The following is an 8,019-nucleotide window of genomic DNA, read 5'->3' on the forward strand; positions in this document are numbered from 1 at the left end:
TTATTTCTTCTCCATGGATTTTAATTCCTACTCCAAATTCTTCTTTTGTTTCCTTTACTGCTTGCTTAATATACAGATTGAATAACATTGGGGATATGCTACAACCCTATCTCACTCCCTTCCCAACCACTGCTTCCCTTTCATGTCCCTCGACTCTTATAACTTCCATCTGGTTTCTGTACAAATTGTAAATAGCCTTTCCCTCCCTGTATTTTACCCCTGCCACCTTCAGAATTTGAAAGAGAGCTGTTCAGTCAACATTGTCAAAAGCTTTCTTTAATCTACAAATGCTAGAAACGTAGGTTTGCCTTTCCTTAATATTTCCTCTGAGATAAGTCGTAGGGTCAGTATTGCCTCACATGTTACAACATTTGTACGGAATCCAAACTGATCTTCCCTGAGGTCGGCTTCTACCAGTTTTTCCATTCATCTGTAAAGAATTCGTGTTATCACGTTGAACTGATAGTTCAGTAATTTTCACATCTGTTAACACCTGCTTTCTTTGGGGTTGGAATTATTATATTCTTCTTGAAGTCTGAGGGTATTTCGCCTGTCTCATACATCTTGCTCACCAGATGGTAGAGTTTTGTCAGGACTGGCTCTCCCAAGGCTATCAGTAGTTCTAACAGAATGTTGTCTACTCCTGTGGCCTTATTTTGACTTAGGTATTTCAGTGCTCTGTCAGACTCTTCACACAGTATCATACCTCTCATTTCATCTTCATCTACATTATCTTTCATGTCTATAATATTGTCCTCAAGTACATCACCCTTGTATAGACCCTCTATATACTCCATCCACCTTTCTGCTTTCCCTTCTTTGCTTAGAACTGGGTTTCCATTAGAGCTCTTGATATTCATACAAGTGGTTCTCTTTTCTCCAAAGGTCTCTTTAGTTAGTATCTATCTTACCCCTAGTGATATATGCTTCTACATCCTTAGATTTGTCCTGTAGCCATCCCTGCTTAGCCATTTTGCACTTCCTGTCGATCTCATTTCTGAGACGTTTGGATTCCTTTTCACCTGCTTCATGTACTGCATTTTTATATTTTCTCCTTTCATCAATTAAATTCAATATCTCTTCTGTTTCCCAATGATTTCTACTAGCCCTCATCTTTTTACCTACTTGATCCTCTGCTGCCTTCACTATTTCATCTCTCAAAGCTGCCCATTCTTCTTCTGCTGTATATCTTTCCCCCATTCTTGTCAATCTTTTCCTAATGCTCTCTGTGAAACTCTCTAAAACCTCTGGTTCTGTCAGTTTATCCAGGTCCCATTTCATCAAATTCCCATCTTCTTGCAGTTTCTTCAGTCGTAATCTGCAGTTCATGACCAATACATTGTGGTCAGAGTCCACTACTACCACTGGAAATGTCTTACAATTTGAAACCCGGTTCCTAAATCTCTGTCTTACCATTATATAATCTATCTGGAACCTTCCAGTATCTCCAGGCCTCTTCCATGTATACAACCTTCCCTCATGATTCTTGAACCAAGTGTTAGCTATGATTAAGTTATGCTCTGTGCAGAATTCTACCACGTAGCTTCGTCTTTCATTCCTTAACCCCTTCTGTATTCACCTTCTACTTTTCCTTCTCTTCCTTTTCCTACAACCGAATTCCAGTCACCCATGACTATAAAATTTTCGTCTCTCTTCACTATCTAAATATTTTCTTTTATCTCATCATACATTTCATCAATCTCTTCGTCATCTGCAGAGCTAGTTGGCATATAAACTTGTACTACTGTAGTAAGTGTGGGTTTTCGTATCTATCTTGGCTGCAATAATGCGTTCACTATGCTGTGGTAGTAGCTTACCCGAATTCCTATTTTCCTTTTCATTATTAAACCTGCTCCTGCATTACCCCTATTTGATTTTGTATTTATAACCCTGTATTAACCTGACAAGAAGTCTTGTTCCTCCTGCCACCGAACTTCACTAATTCCCACTATATCCAACTTTAACCTATCCATTTCTCTTTTTAAATTTTCTAACCTACCTGTCCATGAACCATGGACCTTGTCATTGGTGGGGAGGCTTGCGTGCCTCAACGATACAGATAGCCGTACCGTAGGTGCAATCACAACGGAGGGGTATCTCTTGATAGGCCAGACAAACATGTGGTTCCTGAAGAGGGGCAGCAGCCTTTTCAGTAGTTGCAGGGGCAACAGTCTGGATGATTGACTGATCTGGCCTTGCAATGCTAACCAAAACGGCCTTGCTGTGCTGGTACTGCGAACGGCTGAAAGCAAGGGGAAACTACAGCCGTAATTTTTCCCGAGGGCATGCAGCTTTACTGTATGGATAAATGATGATGGCGTCCTCTTGGGTAAAATATTCTGGGGGTAAAATAGTCCCCCACTCGGATCTCCGGGCGGGGACTACTCAAGAGGATGTCGTTATCAAGAGAAAGAAAACTGGCGTTCTATGGGTCGAAGTCTGGAATGTCAAATCCCTTAATTGGGAAGGTAGGTTGTTGTTGCTGTGGTCTTCAGTCCTGAGACTGGTTTGATGCAGCTATCCATGCTACTCTATCCTGTGCAAGCTTCTTCATCTCCCAGTACCTACTGCAACCTACATCCTTCTGAATCTGCTTAGTGTATTGATCTCTTGGTCTCCCTCTACGATTTTTACCCTACACGCTGCCCTCCAATGCTAAATTTGTGATCCCTTGATGCCTCGGAACATGTCCTACCAACCGATCCCTTCTTCTAGTCAAGTTGTGCCACAAACTTCTCTTCTCCCCAATCCTATTCAATACCTCCTCATTAGTTATGTGATCTACCCACCTTATCTTCAGCATTCTTCTGTAGCACCACATTTCGAAAGCTTCTATTCTCTTCTTGTCCAAACTATTTATCGTCCATGTTTCACTTCCATACATGGCTACACTCCATACAAATACTTTCAGAAACGACTTCCTGACACTTAAATCTATACTTGATGTTAACAAATCTCTCTTCTTCAGAAACGATTTCCTTGCCATTGCCAGTCTACATTTTATATCCTCTCTACTTTGACCATCATCAGTTATTTTACTCCCTAAATAGCAAAACTCCTTTACTACTTTAAGTGTCTCATTTCCTAATCTAATCCCCTCAGCATCACCCGATTTAATTTGACTATATTCCATTATCCTCGTTTTGCTTTTGTTGATGTCAACTGCTCTTCCAAGTCCTTTGCTGTCTCTGACAGAATTACAATGTCATCGGCGAACCTCAAAGTTTTTACTTCTTCTCCATGAATTTTAATACCTACTCCGAATTTTTCTTTTGTTTCCTTTACTGCTTGCTCAATATACAGATTGAATAACATCGGGGAGAGGCTACAACACTGTCTCACTCATTTCCCAACCACTGCTTCCCTTTCATGCCCCTCGACTCTTATAACTGCCATCTGGTTTCTGTACAAACTGTAAATAGCCTTTCGCTCCTTGTATTTTACCCCTGCCACCTTCAGAATTTGAAAGAGAGTATTCCAGTTAACGTTGTCAAAAGCTTTCTCTAAGTCTACAAATGCTAGAAACATAGGTTTGCCTTTTCTTAATCTTTCTTTTAAGATAAGTCATAAGGTTAGTATTGCCTCACGTGTTCCAACATTTCTACGAAATCCAAACTGATCTTCCCCGAGGTCCGCTTCTACCAGTTTTTCCATTCGTCTGTAAAGAATTCGTGTTAGTATTTTGCAGCTGTGACTTATTAAACTGATAGTTCAGTAATTTTCACATCTGTCAACACCTGCTTTCTTTGGAATTGGAATTATTATATTCTTCTTGAAGTCTGTGGGTATTTCACCTGTCTCATACATCTTGCTCACCAGATGGTAGAGTTTTGTCATGACTGGCTCTCCCAAGGCCATCAGTATGTCTAATGGAATGTTGTCTACTTCCGGGGCCTTGTTTCGACTCAGGTCTTTCAGTGCTCTGTCAAAATCTTCACGCAGTATCTTATCTCCCATTTCATCTTCCTCTACATCCTCTTCCATTTCCATAATATTGTCCTCAAGTACATCGCCCTTGCATAAACCCTCTATATACTCCTTCCACCTTTTGTGCCTTCCCTCTTTGCTTAGAACTGGGTTGCCATCTGAGCTCTTGATATTCATACAAGTGGTTCTCTTCTCTCCAAAGGTCTCTTTAATTTTCCTGTAGGCAGTATCTATCTTACCCCTAGTGAGACAAGCCTCTACAACCTTACATTTGTCCTCTAGCCATCCCTGCTTAGCCATTTTGCACTTCTGTCGATCTCATTTTTGAGACGTTTGTATTCCTTTTTGCCTGCTTCATTTACAGCATTTTATATTTTCTCCTTTCATCAATTAAATTCAATATTTCTTCTGTTACCCAAGGATTTCTATTAGCCCTCGTCTTTTTACCTACTTGATCCTCTGCTGCCTTCACTACTTCATCCCTCAGAGCTACCCATTCTTCTTCTACTGTATTTCTTTCCCCCATTCCTGTCAGTTGTTCCCTTATGCTCTCCCTGAAACTCTCTACAACCTCTGGTTCTTTCAGTTTATCCAGGTCCCATCTCCTTAAATTCCCACCTTTTTGCAGTTTCTTCAGTTTCAATCTGCAGTTCATAACCAATAGATTGTGGTCAGAATCCACATCTGCCCCTGGAAATGTCTTACAATTTAAAACCTGGTTCCTAAATCTCTGTCTTACCATTATAGAATCTATCTGATACCTTTTAGTATCTCCAGGATTCTTCCAGGTATACAACCTTCTTTTATGATTCTTGAACCAAGTGTTAGCTATGATTAAGTTATGCTCTGTGCAAAATTCTACAAGGCGGCTTCCTCTTTCATTTCTTCCCTCCAATCCATGTTCACATACTATGTTTCCTTCTCTCCCTTTTCCTACTGACGAATTCCAGTCACCCATGACTATTAAATTTTCGTCTCCCTTCACTACCTGAATAATTTCTTTTATCTCGTCATACATTTCATCAATTTCTTCATCATCTGCAGAGCTAGTTGGCATATAAACTTGTACTACTGTAGTAGGCATGGGCTTTGTGTCTATCTTGGCCACAATAATGCGTTCATTATGCTGTTTGTAGTAGCTAACCCGAACTCCTATTTTTTTATTCATTATTAAACCTACTCCTGCATTACCCCTATTTAATTTTGTATTTATAAATCTGTAATCACCTGACCAAAAGTCATGTTCCTCCTGCCACCGAACTTCACTAATGCCCATTATATCTAACTTTAACCTAGGTTAAGGTAGGTTAGAAAATTTAAAAAGGGAAATGGGTAGGTTAAATTTAGATATAGTGGGAATTAGTGAAGTTCGGTGGCAGGAGGAACAAGACTTTTGGTCAGGTGAATACAGGGTTATAACTACAAAATCAAATAGGGGTAATGCAGGAGTAGGTTTAATAATGAATAAAAAAAATAGGAGTGCAGGTAAGCTACTACAAACAGCATAGTGAATGCATTATTGTGGCCAAGATAGACACGAAGCCCACGCCTACTACAGTAGTACAAGTTTATATGCCAACTAGCTCTGCAGATGATGAAGAAATTGACGAAATGTATGATGAGATAAAAGAAATTATTCAGGTAGTGAAGGGAGACGAAAATTGAATAGTTATTGGTGACTGGAATTCGTCAGTAGGAAAAGGGAGAGAAGGAAATATAGTAGGTGAATATGGATTTGGGCTAAGAAATGAAAGAAGAAGCCGCCTGGTAGAATTTTGCGCAGAGCATAACTTAGTCATAGCTAACACTTGGTTTTAAGAATCATGAAAGAAGGCTGTATACATGGAAGAACCCTGGTGATACTAAAAGGTATCAGATATATTATATAATGGTAAGACAGAGATTTAGAAGCAGAAAGGTGGAAGGAGTGTATAGAGGGTCTACACAAGGGCGATGTACTTGAGGACAATATTATGGAATGTAGATGTAGATGAAGATGAAATGGGAGATATGATACTGCGTGAAGAGTTTGACAGAGCACTGAAAGATCTAAGTCGAAACAAGGCCCCAGGAGTAGACAACATTGTGTTAGAACTACTGACAGTCTTGGGCCAGTCCTGACAAAACTCTACCATCTGGTGAGCAAGGTGTATGAAACAGGCAAAATACCCTCAGACTTCAAGAAGATTATAATAATTCCAATCCCAAAGAAAGCAGGAGTTGACAGATGTGAAAATTACTGAACTATCAGTTTAATAAGTCACAGCTGCAAAATACTAACGTGAATTCTTTACAGATGAATGGAAAAGCTAGTAGAAGCCGACCTCGGGGAAGATCAGTTTGGATTCCGTAGAAATGTTGGGACACATGAGGCAATACTGTCCCTATGATTTATCTTAGAAGAAAGATTAAGGAAAGGCAAACCTACGTTTCTAGCATTTGCAGACTTAGAGAAAGCTTTTGACAATGTTGATTGGAATACTCTCTTTCAAATTCTGAAGGTGGCAGGGGTAAAATACAGGGAGCGAAAGGCTATTTACAATTTGTACAGAAAGCAGACGGCAGTCATAAGATTTGAGGGGTATGAAAGGGAAGCAGTGGTTGGGAAGGGAGTGAGACATGATTGTAGCCTATCCCCGATGTTATTCAATCTGCATATGGAGCAAGCAATAAAGGAAACGAAAGAAAAGTTCAGAGTAGGTATTAAAATCCATGGAGAAGAAATAAAAACTTTGAGGTTCGCCGATGACATTGTAATTCTATCAGAGACAGCAAAGGACTTGGAAGAGCAGTTGAACGGAATGGGCAGTGTCTTGAAAGGAGGGTATAAGATTAACATCAACAAAAGCAAAACGAGGATAATGGAATGTAGTCGAATTAAGTCGGGTGATGCTGAGGGAATTAGATTAGGAAATGAGACACTTAAAGTAGTAAAGGAGTTTTGCTATTTGGGGAGCAAAATAACTGATGATGGTCGAAGTAGAGAGGACATAAAATGTAGACTGGCAATGGCAAGGAAAGTGTTTCTGAAGAAGAAAAATTTGTTAACATTGAGGATAGATTTAAATGTCAGGAAGTCTTTTCTGAAAGTATTTGTATGGAGTGTAGCCATGTATGGAAGTGAAACGAGGATGATAAATAGTTTAGACAAGAAGAGAATAGAAGCTTTCGAAATGTGGTGCTACAGAAGAATGCTGAAGATTAGATCGGTAGATCACATAACTAATGAGGAGGTATTGAATAGAATTGGAGAGAAGAGTAGCTTGTTGCACAAATTGACTAGAAGAAGGGATCGGTTGGTAGGACATTTTCTGAGACATCAAGGGATCACCAATTTAGTACTGAGGGGGGGCAGTGTGGAGGGTAAAAATCATAGAGGGAGACCAAAAGATAAATACACTAAGCAGTTCAGAAGGATATAGGCTGCAGTTGGTACTGGGAGATGAAGAAGCTTGCACTGGATAGAGTAGCATGGAGAGCTGCATCAGACCAAGTCTCAGGACTGAAGACCACAACAACAACACAACCTGTCCGATTAAGGGATCTGATATTCCATGCTGCGATCCGTAGAACGCCATTTTTCTTTCTCCTGATAACTACGTCCTCCTGAGTAGTCCCCGCCCGGAGGTCCGAATGGGAGACTATTTTATCTCCGGAATATTTTACCCAATATGATGCCATCATCATTTAACCATACAGTAAAGCTGCATGCCATTGGGAAAAATTACAGCTTTAGTTTCCCCTTGCTTTCAGCCATTTGCAGTGCCAGCACAGCAAGGCAATTTTGGTTAGTGTTACAAGGCCAGATCACTCAATCATCCTGACTGTTGCCCCTGCAACTACTGAAAAGGCTGCTGCCCCTCTTCAGGAACCACATGTTTGTCTGGCCTCTCAACAGATATCCCTCTGTTGTGGTTGCACCTACGGTACGGCTATCTGTATCGCCGAGGCATGCAAGCCTCCCCACCAATGGCAAGGTCCATGGTTCATGGGGGGTAACGAAATTACAAAAGTGATATAAATCCTCTTGGGAGTTTCCATAACCACATCAGATGCAGAATGCTGTGTTTCTACACTGAAAAGAATAAAACA

The sequence above is a fragment of the Schistocerca nitens genome, chromosome 9 (assembly GCF_023898315.1).
Source record: "Schistocerca nitens isolate TAMUIC-IGC-003100 chromosome 9, iqSchNite1.1, whole genome shotgun sequence".
In the NCBI taxonomy this organism is placed as follows: domain Eukaryota; kingdom Metazoa; phylum Arthropoda; class Insecta; order Orthoptera; family Acrididae; genus Schistocerca; species Schistocerca nitens.